The sequence below is a fragment of the Chrysemys picta genome, chromosome 2, assembly GCF_011386835.1.
Source record: "Chrysemys picta bellii isolate R12L10 chromosome 2, ASM1138683v2, whole genome shotgun sequence".
In the NCBI taxonomy this organism is placed as follows: domain Eukaryota; kingdom Metazoa; phylum Chordata; order Testudines; family Emydidae; genus Chrysemys; species Chrysemys picta.
Window position 1 is genome coordinate 74,814,550 of NC_088792.1, and position 15,178 is coordinate 74,829,727.

The following is a 15,178-nucleotide window of genomic DNA, read 5'->3' on the forward strand; positions in this document are numbered from 1 at the left end:
AAACTAAGGCTCCCTCTATACTAGAGAGCTTACAGCGGTGCAGCTGTACCAACGCAGCTGTGCCACTGTAAGCTCTCCCGTGTAGCCGCTGTATGCCGATGGGAGACAGCTCTCCAGGCAACATAATTAATCCATCCCCGAAGAGCAGCATAAGCAGGTCAGCGAGAGAAGCTTTCCCGCTGACATGGTGCTGTGCACACCAGCACTTATGCCGGTGTAACTTATATTGCTGGGGGGAGGGGGCAGGGAATATTCACACCCCTGAGCAACATAAGTTTTGTCAACATAAGTGGTAGTGTAGACATAGCCCACTATTAAGGATCAGATTTTCAAAAGTCAGGCAGGCAGTTACCGTTGTTGCAAAACAAACGTTCGCTTGCACAAACAGCCAATCCTTTGTGGAACAGCCAAAAGCATCAGAGTTGCAATCTGGAATGGACCAGTTTAACAACGGAGCTTTGCAACAATGTTCACACAAGAATAGTTAAAAACCATTTACAAACTGTAGTAGTAGCAGGATGGTACTTGCACATGCAAATTAGTCATGTGTATTTGTATGCATGTAACTGTATGATGGACCTTTTTGAAAAAAATCAGGCCCTACATACTTTGCTCAAGACCACACTAGTCACTAGGCAAACCAGATCCCGTTTCTTATTCTAAGGGCTTGTCAACACTTAAAATGCTGCAGCAGGGCCATTGTAGCACATCAGAGAAGACACTATGTAAGCCGACGGGAGGGATTCTCCCATTGGCGTAGGTAATCCACCTCCCGAAGAGGCAGTAGTTAGGTCGACGGAAGAATTATTCCATCAACCTAGCACTGTCTACACAGGCAATTAGACTGGCTTACCAACGCCGTTCGGGGGTATGGATTTTCTAGTGTGGACCATGCCTTAGTCATCCCCTGCACCATTCTGCCTCTCAGCCACATAGCCTAGAATAAAAAGTCTATACTACCTTTTCCTGCTAATTTCTTCCTCTCCTTCCGCTAGGAACTATTTGCCATAGTGGAAGGATATGTGTTAAAGATAATTGCATAACAGTTTTATATTTTAACTATGTAATGACCGCAGAATAAATACACCAAGATATTCCAGAGCAGGGCCCACAAATACGCCACTTGGATCAAGGGACATAACTAACTGTGGTTTCATGCAATACAAGGCTCAGTAAAATATGGCCTGTTTGCTCTACCACCCTGTTACAAGTAAACAACTTATTTTAAAGTTTTGTCTCCGTTTTTTTTTTTTTTTAGTCAGGAGCTTAGACTCATTAGCAATGGAGACAAAACTCCAGTCTGGCATTTACCAGTGACTGCCATTGTCACATGGGCCAGAAGTCTCAGCTCACATTATTCTGCACTTGGGGCAGAGAACTAAAGTACTCTCTCACGGCTCAGCTCCATAAATTATGGGACCAGTCTCATTTAAGTGCTTAAGAAATGTCTGTGTGTCTGTTTCAGAGATTTGTTTTGTCCTTCTTACTGCTTTCAACCTATGCCGCTTTTGTGGCCAGAAGCAGGGGAGAGTTGATCGCTGGCAGGAAAAGATCTATAACGTGAGCAGAGACAAGTTAGTAAAATAAAGTCTGAAGGAACAGAGTGAACTGTTCCGGTGGTCTCATTTATTAGAAAGAGAAAAGGAACAAAGTAGTTTTTAAGGCATGAAAATTGGCTCTGCTGATTGTGGGAGAAATCAGCTGGCATGCGGAAGCACTTTTAAAAAATCCTTTCACACTGTGCCAACCCATAGAGAGGTGCCAAACTGACAGAGAGGTTGATAGCTTATGCATCTGAGCTCTTGCTGAGAGGCCCACAGCACACCATTCTGCAGCCTAGCCTGGTCCAACCCTGCCGTGAACTTCCTCTGGCTAGACCCCTTTCACTGGATTCCTCTTAAGTGAGGCAAAGGAAGCAGTTTCTGGGAAAATTTATGGAAGATAGTGGGTCAAACTCAGATCCTGGTGTATGGGTGCAAATGTACTGACCTGCATGGGCCAAATTCAAATCTGATACAGTCTGTCTGAATGTGACAGATTGGTCCAAATACACAGTGGCATAAATGACTGTAGCGCCGTTGACTTCCGTGGAGCTGCACCGGCTAACACCAAGTCTGAATGTGCTCCTTAATTCTTAACAGGGCCCTTCCGGTAACCAAACAATCCCTGCGTCACCTTCTCTCTTCACAGTCAAAGTCCCTTTTCTCAGTTCTTCTTTAACAAGGGGGTGTGACAGAACACAGTTTCTATGCAGGGGATGATAGCACACAGCTGGAAAAAGCAGTGAAATAAGGAAACTCCAATCAACAGGGCTTTATCTATCCAATATTATTCAAATAATCTGTAATGATCTCTGGTTACACCCCATTGATTGAGCAGGGAGTTGTTAAACCCCTTTTTGGTATGTTTTTTGCCTTGAGATCTTCTTTAGCCAAAGTATATCTGGAACGAGGAAAGGTTTAGCTTAAACTTCATTTCTTTGTCTCTCTGAGGATATGTCTACATTGAAATCAGAGGTGTGACTGCATCTTGCATAGCTACCAGTCTGCACAACCCTGCCCAGGGCCCTGGTATGTACTCAAGAGGCTACCCTATGCTGCCTCAGTTTCACTTTTATTGTTATTGAAGCTAGCTAGACAAAGCTAGCTGGGGTATGTGACACCTCTGATGGGCAATGTAGACATACTTTGATGGACTCTGGGTTTGTGGATGCTTTCAGCTTGCCAAAAAAGAAGAAGAAAATTAGAGGCTGAAGAGTCACAATGCTTCACTGCTGCTATCCAGCTCCTAAATAAACATTTGCAACCTCAGAGAATAATTGTGGTTTCATGGCAATATGTTAGTTGCAACCCTGGTGTAATAGGACATGCTACATTGCTGCAATGAGCCCTAAATTCACATTGTGACGTTGTGCAGTCTATATGGTTTTATAAAAACTTGATAATAAGTCAATATAATGTAACTGAGATAGTTTTAGAGAAAATACGGTAATAAGTGAATGTAAGTAACTGGGATATGCCTCATGCAAAAGGTCTCTTGTAAGGTATCATTACAAAGCTTATAATCTACTGAGTGTGATCATCTGATTTGTATAAATGTACCACTCTTGTATCTAAAACTAGAAATATAAAATGTAACTCTAAGGGCCTATTGTAATTGTGTAAAGTGTGGACCATTAATGATGGTTTGGAATCTTGATGACTCCCATTGTCTGCAGATGGCTGTATTTACCTGTGAGTCTTCCTGTATATGTGTGTGCTGGCAAGTGAGTAATGAAGTCTTGCAGTGACATGTGATCATGTCACCTGAACTGGAATCCATCTTTAACCTGGTGCTTTTCCAGTGAGGGGGGGGGTGGAAACCCAGAGAGACAAAGAGTTCCCGCCTTATGCAAAAGATATATAAAGGGGGGGAAGAGAACAGAGAAAGAGAGGGGCCATCATGAAGAATCCCCTAGCTATCACCTGAGCTGCAACAAGAGCTGTACCAGGGGAAAGAATTGTGCCCAGGCCTGGAAGGTGTCCAGTCTGAGAAAAACTTCCTGAAACATCTCTGAGGGTGAGATTATCTGTATTTAGTTTGATTAGGCATAGATTTGCGCATTTTATTTTATTTTGCTTGGTGACTTACTTTGTTCTGTCTGTTACTACTCTGAACCACTTAAATCCTACTGTCTGTATTTAATAAAATCACTTTTTATTTAGTAATTTACTCAGAGTATGTATTAATACCTGGGGGAGCAAACAACTGTGCATATCTCTCTATCAGTGTTATAGAGGGCGAACAATTTATGAGTTTGCCCTGCATAAACTTTATGCAGGGTAAAACAGATTTATCTGGGTTTAGACCCCATTGGAAGTTGGGCATCTGAGTGCTAAAGACAAGCGCACTACTGCGAGCTGTTTTCAGGTAAACTTGCAGCTTTGGGACAGAAGATTCCGACCCTGGATCTGTGTGTGGAGCCAAACAGGAGTGTCTGGCTCAGCAAGACAGGGTGCTGGAGTCCTGAGCTGGCAGGGAAAACAGAAGCAGGGGTAGTCTTTGCACATCGGGTGGCAGCTCCCAAGGGGGTTTCTGTGATCCAACCCGTCACAGTGGCGCAGCGAGCAGGGTCTGTGCACAGCTGATTGCTTTGAGATACTGGTAGTGATTTTAAGTGAGTTTTAAGTGTGGTGGCTGGAGAACAGACAAAGTGGTTACTGGTTTGTTATTTTCTGTTTGCTTATTTCGGGAAAGGGAAGTAGGGACAGAAAAGGAAGCAAAATAAGTAAGAATGAAGATCAAAAGAAGCTAAAACTACACAGGTTGCAAATTGCCCAGAAAGACTGAACAATGGGCGCTGGGGATGTCTCTGTTAACTAAGAAGCCCCTGAGCTGAGTGCATCTCAGTTTCAGTGAACTGCAGATGGGTGTGGCCCAACCTCTGTCTGTGCTGAAGCTGACTGGGGTGTCTAATTTAGCAAGACAGGAGTGGAGGGGTGCCTGTTCTGGCAGGAGGGTGTTCTCTGTGGTATCCCAGCTCATCAAGTGATGGTCTCAAGGGAAGACAAATGGAAATCGATGTACAATTTGCCTGGGGAAAGCCTGACCTGGAAAAAGAAAAGGCTGCCCACCAGCCTGGACTTAAGAGACAAAGCAATTAAGACCCAGAAGCATGACCTGGCTGTAATGGAGTGGAAGAGGTGCACAGAGACATGTATCCTGGAGCTGGAAGTTGGGGTCCTGGTGACTGCTGCGGTGGGAACAAACCCCAAGGACTCTAGCTGGAAGCAAACCCAACCTGAGTGAAAGGGGGGGGATTTTGCTGGCCAGCGAAAGGTCCCTCATAGCTGGAAGCTGTGAGCCTACAGCTGGGTCAGGGTCTCTTTCCCTTTTGGGGGACACAGGAGTGTCTGCCCCATAGGGGAGCCCAAAAACGAATTTTAGGTATACTGCCTCCGCCATGGTCAGTGTCCAAGTCTCTGGCAGTAAGTTCAGGAGGAGGGTGTGACGTTGTGCAGTCTATATGGTTTTATAAAAACTTGATAATAAGTCAATATAATGTAACTGAGATAGTTTTAGAGAAAATACGGTAATAAGTGAATGTAAGTAACTGGGATATGCCTCATGCAAAAGGTCTCTTGTAAGGTATCATTACAAAGCTTATAATCTACTGAGTGTGATCATCTGATTTGTATAAATGTACCACTCTTGTATCTAAAACTAGAAATATAAAATGTAACTCTAAGGGCCTATTGTAATTGTGTAAAGTGTGGACCATTAATGATGGTTTGGAATCTTGATGACTCCCATTGTCTGCAGATGGCTGTATTTACCTGTGAGTCTTCCTGTATATGTGTGTGCTGGCAAGTGAGTAATGAAGTCTTGCAGTGACATGTGATCATGTCACCTGAACTGGAATCCATCTTTAACCTGGTGCTTTTCCAGTGAGGGGGAGGGGGGTGGAAACCCAGAGAGACAAAGAGTTCCCGCCTTATGCAAAAGATATATAAAGGGGGGGAAGAGAACAGAGAAAGAGAGGAGCCATCATGAAGAATCCCCTAGCTATCACCTGAGCTGCAACAAGAGCTGTACCAGGGGAAAGAATTGTGCCCAGGCCTGGAAGGTGTCCAGTCTGAGAAAAACTTCCTGAAACATCTCTGAGGGTGAGATTATCTGTATTTAGTTTGATTAGGCATAGATTTGCGCATTTTATTTTATTTTGCTTGGTGACTTACTTTGTTCTGTCTGTTACTACTCTGAACCACTTAAATCCTACTGTCTGTATTTAATAAAATCACTTTTTATTTAGTAATTTACTCAGAGTATGTATTAATACCTGGGGGAGCAAACAACTGTGCATATCTCTCTATCAGTGTTATAGAGGGCGAACAATTTATGAGTTTGCCCTGCATAAGCTTTATGCAGGGTAAAACAGATTTATCTGGGTTTAGACCCCATTGGAAGTTGGGCATCTGAGTGCTAAAGACAAGCGCACTACTGCGAGCTGTTTTCAGGTAAACTTGCAGCTTTGGGACAGAAGATTCCGACCCTGGATCTGTGTGTGGAGCCAAACAGGAGTGTCTGGCTCAGCAAGACAGGGTGCTGGAGTCCTGAGCTGGCAGGGAAAACAGAAGCAGGGGTAGTCTTTGCACATCGGGTGGCAGCTCCCAAGGGGGTTTCTGTGATCCAACCCGTCACACACATCATTTCACAGTATCTTCTAACATAATATGCCCCAAACAATCAACTAAGTTAAAGGCAGAGCCAGGAGATCTACCAGATCCTGACCAATGAGCTGACATCCTTGTACCACACCTGTTTATACAAGTACTTCAACTTATCCAATTGGCAGCTAACAGGTAACCAACGCCCAACTTAAATACCAATATCTGCTCTTAACTTAACTATCTGCTTAACTATGAACCAATTTCCTTTTACTCCTCTGCCTGAAGAGATCTCGCTGAGTTTGTGCAGCCCACGGAAGAGCCTAGCCACAGCAACTTCTGGCTTACAGAGCAGAGACATGCTTATATATTCTCCCCTGCAGCCTTCTATTGGCTTGTGCCTCTTCGCACAGCTCGTTAGAGACAGGAGTTTGTTCTGGGAGATGATGGATATGTTTAAAACTGTCACATTTTCTAATAGTTTGAAGGGTCATAAACCCCATTATGGGGATGATTCGCTCCACGTAGACAGCAAAGGGAAACAACCAAAGCATACCTTAACTCCCCCCCCCCCCCCCCAACAAACTTATATAATAATGCAGGCTCTGGACTGGCTTTATGCTTCATGGTGCTCCACGCGGCAGGAGGCAGAATCAAATGGTGAGCTGCATTCCCCTGTAGCCCCAATTATTGAAGAAGAAATCAGCAGAGACCTGAGTTATTGTCTGCACAGGCCCTATGAAATGCAAAGCCTGCATTGCTTGCACCTCAGTTGGGCTCTCACAGGACTAATCAGGCCGTTACACATGAGTTCACTCCTATTCTATATTTGATACATGCCTTGCATAGCAGCAAGTCAAAGAGCTTAATAACAAGCTCCCAAAACAGCAAGCTGGAGGAGCTTTGAACCACCGAGGCTGCAGGATGCGGCTTTCCTGGGAAAAATCAGTTGCGTTGCTCTGAACACTGTGTTCATGCACCAAGCATCTTATTCACCTCTTTCTGCTTCAGTAAAACTCATGTCTGATGGTCACAGTAGAGATCAGAGCACCTCACACACTGGGTAACAGTAAGTGAGGAGTTTTCTGGAGAGGTTCCAGAATGATTCAGCTGTGCAGCACGACTAGATAAACACAGGCTCTTCAACTTCTCAGCCTTACCCCGAAAAGGAGAAATAAAAAGAGCAAAGGCAGAGGATGAGAAATCTGCAGGGTGTGCAAGCTGAGGAAGGCAAATAATAAAGATGTGGGAGAATGGCTTGGAGAAAACGATCAGAGATACCACAGAAAAGAATAATGGAAGTGTGAGCCCTTGTGAAGGGCCCTGGATTGTCTCTCATGGAAAAGAGGAGTGATTTGAAATACAACTTGATTTTGGGACTAGATTCTGATAACCCTTACTAATGTTCAATCGTGCCTTGCTCTGCAAATAGTCCTACTGAAGTCAATGGAGCTACTTGGAGGAAGGTGCCATCGGCATGAACTAAAGGTATTAGGATCTGGTCCCTACTCATTTAACACAGGTCACAAACAGGGCCGGCTCTAGGTTTTTTGCCTCCCCAAACAAAAAAATTTTTGGCTGCCCCCCATCCCAGCCCTGGGCTCCTCGCCACACCCCCCTGCTGCCCCAGCCCTGGGCTCCCTCATTCCCCCCCACCATAGCGCCCCCCACACGCCTCCTGCTGCCCCAGCCCTGGGCTCTTCCCCCCCCATCCTCCACCTGCACCCGCCTTCTGCCGCAGCCCTGGGTCACTGGTAAGTCACTCCCAGGGCAGGTCATTCAGTGGGAATTTTAGATGTGCACAGAACACAGACAGGATTGGATCCCCTATGGTTACAGAACTGCAGTAAAGTGGAACAATTTTCAGCTTGTGTGATTGGAGGATATCTGGATGCATATTATAAGACTGTCCTACATAAATGAAGAAAAGTTGAGGTGCCTTTATTATTCTTTTGTTCCTCTCTTTCTTTCTATGGGGAATTTTCCAATGCAATATCACTGTCTTCCTTTTAAACAAAACAAACAAACAAAAGGCAATGGCTGTTGAAAATAGCAATTCCAGTCCTAATAACCACTGGGAAGCATTTCTTGCTCGATTTTATCCTACTTTTTCTACAGCAAGTTACAGTGGATCAGTATATTTGATTTGGGAGAAATGAAGTAACAGCTGCCCAAATTGAGCTTGAGCACTCCTGAATTTTAAGGTGTTCAAATCTGGAAGGCAGGTGCTGGGGGAAGGGGGCTGTGGCTCCGCGGGGGAGCACAGCAGCATGTATGCAGCAGTGTGTCTGGCGCTGTGCGGAGCCAGACACGCTGGTCTGAGTGGCACGGTAAGGGGGCTGGGGGGCTGGATGGGGCGGAGGTTCGGGGGGGCAGTCAGGGACAGGGAGAAGGGGGGTAGCGATCGCTCTATCGGGAATCAATTTATCGCGTGTAGTGTAGACGCGATAAATCGATCCCCAATCGCTCTCCCGTTGACTGCTGAACTCCAGCTCAGCAAGAGGCAGAAGCAAAGTCGACGCGGGAGCGGCGGCCGTCGATCCTGCACCGCGAGGATGCGAAGTAAGTGATTCTAAGTCGATCTAAGGTACGTCGACTTCAGCTACACTATTCTCGTATCTTAGATCGATCCCCCCCTCTCCCAGGCCATAGATGCCAGTGAGGACATGAAAATGTCTAGCTTTGTGCAGGCACTCACATGCCAGGTAATCAGTGATCTAAATAACATAAACTAGACTGCTTTTCTTTTATTACCCCATCTAGCGTGTCTTTTTCATAGCCTGGGATCCACCAGCCAGAACCCACTGCAATCAATTAGACTGACACATAATTATGGGAGTGAAATGGCTTTGAAAAATCAGCAATTATTTTGTTTATTTTCATTTCATCTCGCTATTGTCCCAGGACAGTCCTATACTTTAAAAAGGCAGAAAGTGACTTAAAAGTGAGCCTATAAATTAAACTGCCCTTAAGTGAAGCTGGTTGGGTTTGCTATTCTGCACCTCAGTCCTAAGGTTCAGCATACAGGCCATCTCTGACACTTTTCATTGGCATATCAAGCATCAGCATTTCATCTTTCATGCCCAATGTTGGGAAACATGAAGCACTTAACATGCTGTTTATGCAGAGGTGTTCTAACTACGCTTACTCATCTGCAGCGCTGAATACACAACTGGGGGGCTGGGAAGGAGGGCATCGGAGGGGTTTAGAATCTGCTTGTGTTAAAGCTGTCTGGCAAGATCATTATTAGTTTTTAACAAGGCAAAGAGCTGTCATGAAAAGCCCCTGCCCATATGCATTTTAATATGGATGTACCTCACACAGCAAACTCAGCCCCAGGTGTATCTGAGCTGTTAGAACAAACAGAGTATGTTCCTGATTAACAGTTCATTTTTTTCCTTTAATTAAAGATGCACTTCGCAAACTCCTGGCACCTCAGAGTCCATCTAGGAAAGGGCAAGAAAGCAAGTGTGATCCCTATGCTCACATCTAGCCGCTGTTCCTGCCCTGAGGGATGTGTATATAGCTTTGTGAAGAAGACTGTGGAGCATCACAATGAATGCTGATTGGTTACGGCTGTAATGTCATTTCCATTTGTTCCCACTGCTGCAGGGAGCACTTCTAGGAATATGATGTATTGAATCCTGTTGGGAGCAAAGTGCAAAGCACATGCAGTAGATTGTAATTGTTCGTTCTTTATTCAAAAATACTTTGGAAGTGCTTAGTGTGATGGGTGTCATGTGAGCACCTAGCTAGATCTAGCAATCAGTGCATAGGTGCAAGAAAGCTCTAAACTCATCCAGATAGACAGACAGACAAATGCAAGTAAGCTTTACTTCTACCCTCCAACCCCCAAGAGCCCTCCAAAAACCATGGTCTCCCTCTCTTACCACCCCAGCTCTGAAATAAGCCCTTTGGAGCTGCTGCAGGTGCGGAGTGAGAGAGATGAACCAGGAATGGGGTCACTTTAGCTGAAGTACTTCAAAGCAATTGTGCCTTTTGGGGATGTTAGGGGAAGTCACTGAGGCAAACTGTGCTTCCCCCAGTCTCCCAGTTTCCAAGGGTGAGTTCTTTGGGCTTGTGAGTTCTGTCTTTCTCTTGGACGGGGCAATCCTGTTTTTAAGCAGTCAGCCAAAAATTCTGAATTCGGGGCATGCAGCATCTTTCGGACTTCCTTTGAGATGTCTGTTATTCAGAGCCTGATCCAAAGCCCACTAAAATCAGTGGCAGGCTTTCCCTTGAGTTCAATGAGCTTCTGATCAGCTCTTGCTGCATTAGTGGCAGGGAACATGTCTCCCTGACATTCTGCCTCAGAGGCAGCATGGGACAGAGGCTGGCATTCTTGCTCGTGGAATAGGGGCGGGGCTAGTCATCATTTCACACATACCACTGAGGATCAAATCCCCTCACCACTCAGCATGTTTATTCCTCTGCAGTTGCAGTGCTTGGGCATCCCACACAATGCCCGTCAACACAGAGCCATGGGCTACGATAGGACTCAGATAGTTGCAGATACCTTCATAGTGTCATATCGCTGTTTAAAAGAAAGCTGGGCTTCAAAATAAACAGGACTTACTTATTCTCCTAAAATCTGGATGTTTAATAAAAGGCAAACTGATCTTTGGAGTCAAAATGTGGGACAGGAACTCCCCCATTCACTGTGCAGAAGGTAAACAATACTCGGGTGCCTCTACATTTGGTGATAATGTCAGTTACTGCAGTGTTTTAACCTGATACGGTTACTATTGAAATGGTGGTGATGTAACAGACGCCACAATGTTGTGACTTAACAGCAGAATCCAATAGTGGGAGTGTGGGGGTGGAAGTTGTTCCAAGAGTAAGAGAGTGAATCCTTGTTTTGGATTGGTAATTCACAAACAGCCAACGTACCAATCTGCGGTCACCTAGGACTTCCCAATTGTCACCGTGGAACATTATATCATGGTCTTTTGAAAAATTCTCAACGCAGAGGTGGCAAGAAAACTGCTTTAGAATCCCTGTTATATCAGATACACCACTGAGCAGGTCTGATTCCACCCAGCAGAGGGCAGTAATCTACATATACTCTAGAACTGCTAGTAATGGTATGTCTTCACTACCCGCCCGTATTGGGTAGCAATCGATTTATCCGGGATCGATATATTGCATCACTGTTGACTCCGGAACTCCACCAGAGCGAGCGGCGGTAGTCCAGTCGATAGGGGAGCCGCGGACGTCGATCCCGTGCCATCTGGACCCCAGGTAATTCGATCCAAGATACTTCAACTTCAGCTACGCTATTCGCATAGCTGAAGTTGTGTATCTTGGATCGATCCCCCCCTCAGTGTAGACCAGCCCTAAGTTATATTCTGGGGAAAATACAAACCTATGAAAAGTAACTTGGTTTACTTAATCATAAATATTTAAGTTTTACTGAGTGTGAGAGTCCCTCTACAACTTCAAATTGTTAGGTACCTAAGGAACTCTGGAAGGAGAACTCAGCTGTTTTACCCATGAGGAAAAAGAAAACAGTTCAAAGAGAATGAATGCTAACACCTTTTTCTTGAAGTCATTTTTGGCGAACTGCTTCCAAAAGAATTTATCATTTCTTTGGGACTCTTAAATAACTCATCTAAGGAGTATCCATGCATATGTATATACTATATACATATACGTATATATACTACGGATTCTCTTAATTACACATATGCATACATATTGAGTGAGAGAAAGAATGTAGTATCCCTATCACAATACCATTTTCACCACTACCACCACACCTCAGTCTCCAGGGGAAATGGTGTTGTCCCCGGGGAAATTACACAGACTGTGCTGTGTTAATGAAAATCTCTCAGGCCAAATACTCACAGAAGCTCTTTTCCCCAAAAAATTCTGAGCTGCATCTTCTTCTGATGTAAATTGATGATCTGGCCCTACACATCCAGACCTCAGGCTTGCTCGTGAAAATGTGCTTCTCAGTCCAGATCTGAGGGATCTAGGAAAATGTCAGCTTAGAAAATAAGCTAAAAAATGAAGTAATACTGTTTTAGTTGCTCGAACAGGGCTAGAAGAAATAAATTCTGCTTTTTATGCCCCTTTTACTTCTGCCTTTGTTTTTTGTTAAAAAATACCCTTCTCCCATCTTAATCACGGTTGTGGGGCACAAACTGCAGTACAGGAAGTGGCATCGTAAACAATGGAACGGTGCCTTAACTGCCTTATAGCCAACACAAGTAAAGCATTTGTTGGTAAATAATTGTTTTTCCAATATTTGTCCAAGAATTATAGCACATGTCCATGCTGCAAAGTTAACTGGTTTTTCAGCAGTGCTAACTAGTAAAGGAGGCTAAGGATTGTTAATCAGACAAGGTGGCTGTTCCAGGCTATCTATCCTAAGAACCCATATGGCTAGGGTTGCCAATTTTGATTGGACGTATTCCTGGAGTTTTATTTCCATGACATAACCTTTAATTAAAGATTAATCTTTAATTCCTGGAGACTCCAGGCCAATCCTAGAGGGTTGGCAACCCCACATATGGTCCCTATCATTGCAATTATCTGAGCACCTCACAGTCATTAGTGTATTTATCCTCGCAACACCCCTGGGAGGAAAGAAAGTGCTATTATTCCCATTTTACATATAAAAAACAGAGGTATAAAGAGGCTACGTGACTTGCCCAAGGTTATATAGGCAGTCTGTGGCAGAGCAAGGAATCGAACCTGGGTCCTAGGCTAGTGCCCTAACTACTGGACCATCCTTCTACTGGTCCTGCACAATATTGCTTTGTTTTTGCTTGTTTTATCTGAATGCCATCATTCATCTTCCCTCCTGTTCTTCCATCCAGTGAGCCTGAATTCCCTCCTCCAGATATAAATCTGCAGTATCTGCAGGACTGTAAGAGTCTCTTTAGGTGATTTATTGTCTTTGCCAAACTCACCTTCCTTAGTAATTCAATCCATGTGGTTTTGGTATGTGCAAATTTAGATCCCAATTCAGCACATGCCTAATTTTAAGTATGTGAGTGGTCCCACTGACTTCAATGAGATTACTCACATTTTTAAAGCTAGGCATGTGCTCAAATGCCTTGCTGAACAGGGGCTTTAGTGCTACTGAAAGGTTCTGACTGACACTTCCGGAGACTGAAGTCCTCTGTTATTGGATCAGGGCCGTAGAATTGAAAAGTTAGTTCGGGACACTAGCAGAGATGCTGCGATGGTGGTGTGAGAGCCAGAGAAGCTGAACCAGGGGACTATTTTGAAGGATTTAACCTTCTAGCTTGGCTTGCAATATGAGGCATTTCACTCCATTTTTCGGTCTAAAAGAGGACAATGCTTTCCAGAGATATCAATTTGGTGACCAGCTTTACTTGATCTTGGAGATGAGTTCTTGAACACAGGTTTACTCAACATTTGGTCCTATTTTTGAGGAGTGGGGGATGGACTACAAAGTGTCTCATGTTTTTAAATGAAAGTGCTGAAATTTTCAAATTCTGTTGTGGCTATTTTGCTGGGTCTTAAATTAAAACACTATCTGGTTTTACCAATGGAAAAGCCTGAACTTGCCATCCCCTTTGCATCCCCGTGCAAAGAACTCCCATTGACTGTCCCAACAGCTGCAGCACCAGCATTTCCAAGCAGTAGGCATCAGTTTTTGGGTGGGGCTGGGGTTCGGTTGCAGAGGATTTTCAAAGCAGCAGTGGAGTTTTGTGCAAGTGTCAACGCAAGGGAAAGTGTCATGTTAAATTTTATTTTCAAATGTGTTTGCTCCTAAGGAAGAAATAATAGATTCAGGCATAAAGTAAAGATGCTAACTGGGTTTTATTGCATTTCTTTTACATATTCAGTGTGCTGGCTTTAAAACAAAAGCCCATTAAAACATGGAAAAATAAATTCAAATAGCACCCAAAACACAAACAGTTGCGATACAAATACAAGTGCTGTGCCAGCTCTGACTTTTAACCTGCTATTCTAAGGCTTGCGTGTGCTTTACACACAGTATTGCTGTAACCATATTGTGCGGTGGGGGTGTGGGGAAAGCCCTCTCTGTCTGCCTTCCCACCAAAACGTTTGGCATGGGTCGCAAAGAATTGGTAGTGATTCCCATCGGGGAAGCACATGCTGTGATGATACTTCCACTCCAGTTTATCCAACAGCTGTTGATAACAGGGCAGGCTGCCAAACGCTTCTCAAGTTGCCAGCCAGCAATTGGAACTGAGCAACTGGGCTCAGACTAACAGCCTGCGTCCAAACTCCCCTGGTTTTGGGGGAAGTTAATGGCTTAGGGGACAAGTATCCACATCACAAAAGCAACCACCATGACTGCTGGCCCTTTTGGGCAGTCTCAGTGGAGGCCGTAGATTGACTGGGGAAGGAGATGAACCCCAGAAGGTGATAGTTCTAGAGGATGCAACAGAAATTGGTTGGATGATTACAGCCATAGGTTGAGCCCCAAGGGTATGCAAAAAAACTTCATAAGAACCAGGTGATTTTGCAAAATGCTGGGGGGGGGGGAGTTGGGGGGGGAGTTTGTATCTCAGGAACCTCTTGCTCAAAGTATCCTAAGTTTTAGACCATCAATCCTACACTACACCCGCATAAGACACAGCAAATTTCAGGACAATGCAAATAACCCTGTGGGTTTTAGAGCCCTTGGAATAGGTGACTGTTAAACAGATAGTGATGCTCAATCTTGAGTATCAAAAAGTCTCTCATTAACATCAAAGGGCTTTGGATCAGGACTGTAGAGCCTGATTCTGCCTTCCTCTACTTCCCATCTTACTCTTTCTTTGTAAATAATCCCACTGATTTCATCATTGCAATTCCCCACAGATGTATAAGGGATTACATTACTGCCTCGCCGTGCTTAGGTGTGCTGCTTGACTGCTGCTTACCACATGGGTCACAATCATCTCATTGCTGCCTTGTGCTCCACCCCTCTGTTTGTTGCATCCGCCTGTAATCTGTTTTAGACTTCGCTTGGAAACTCTTTGGGGCAGAGACTGTCTCTGCTGTATGTTCGTACAGTGCCTAGAACAATGGGGCTGGGCCGTCTA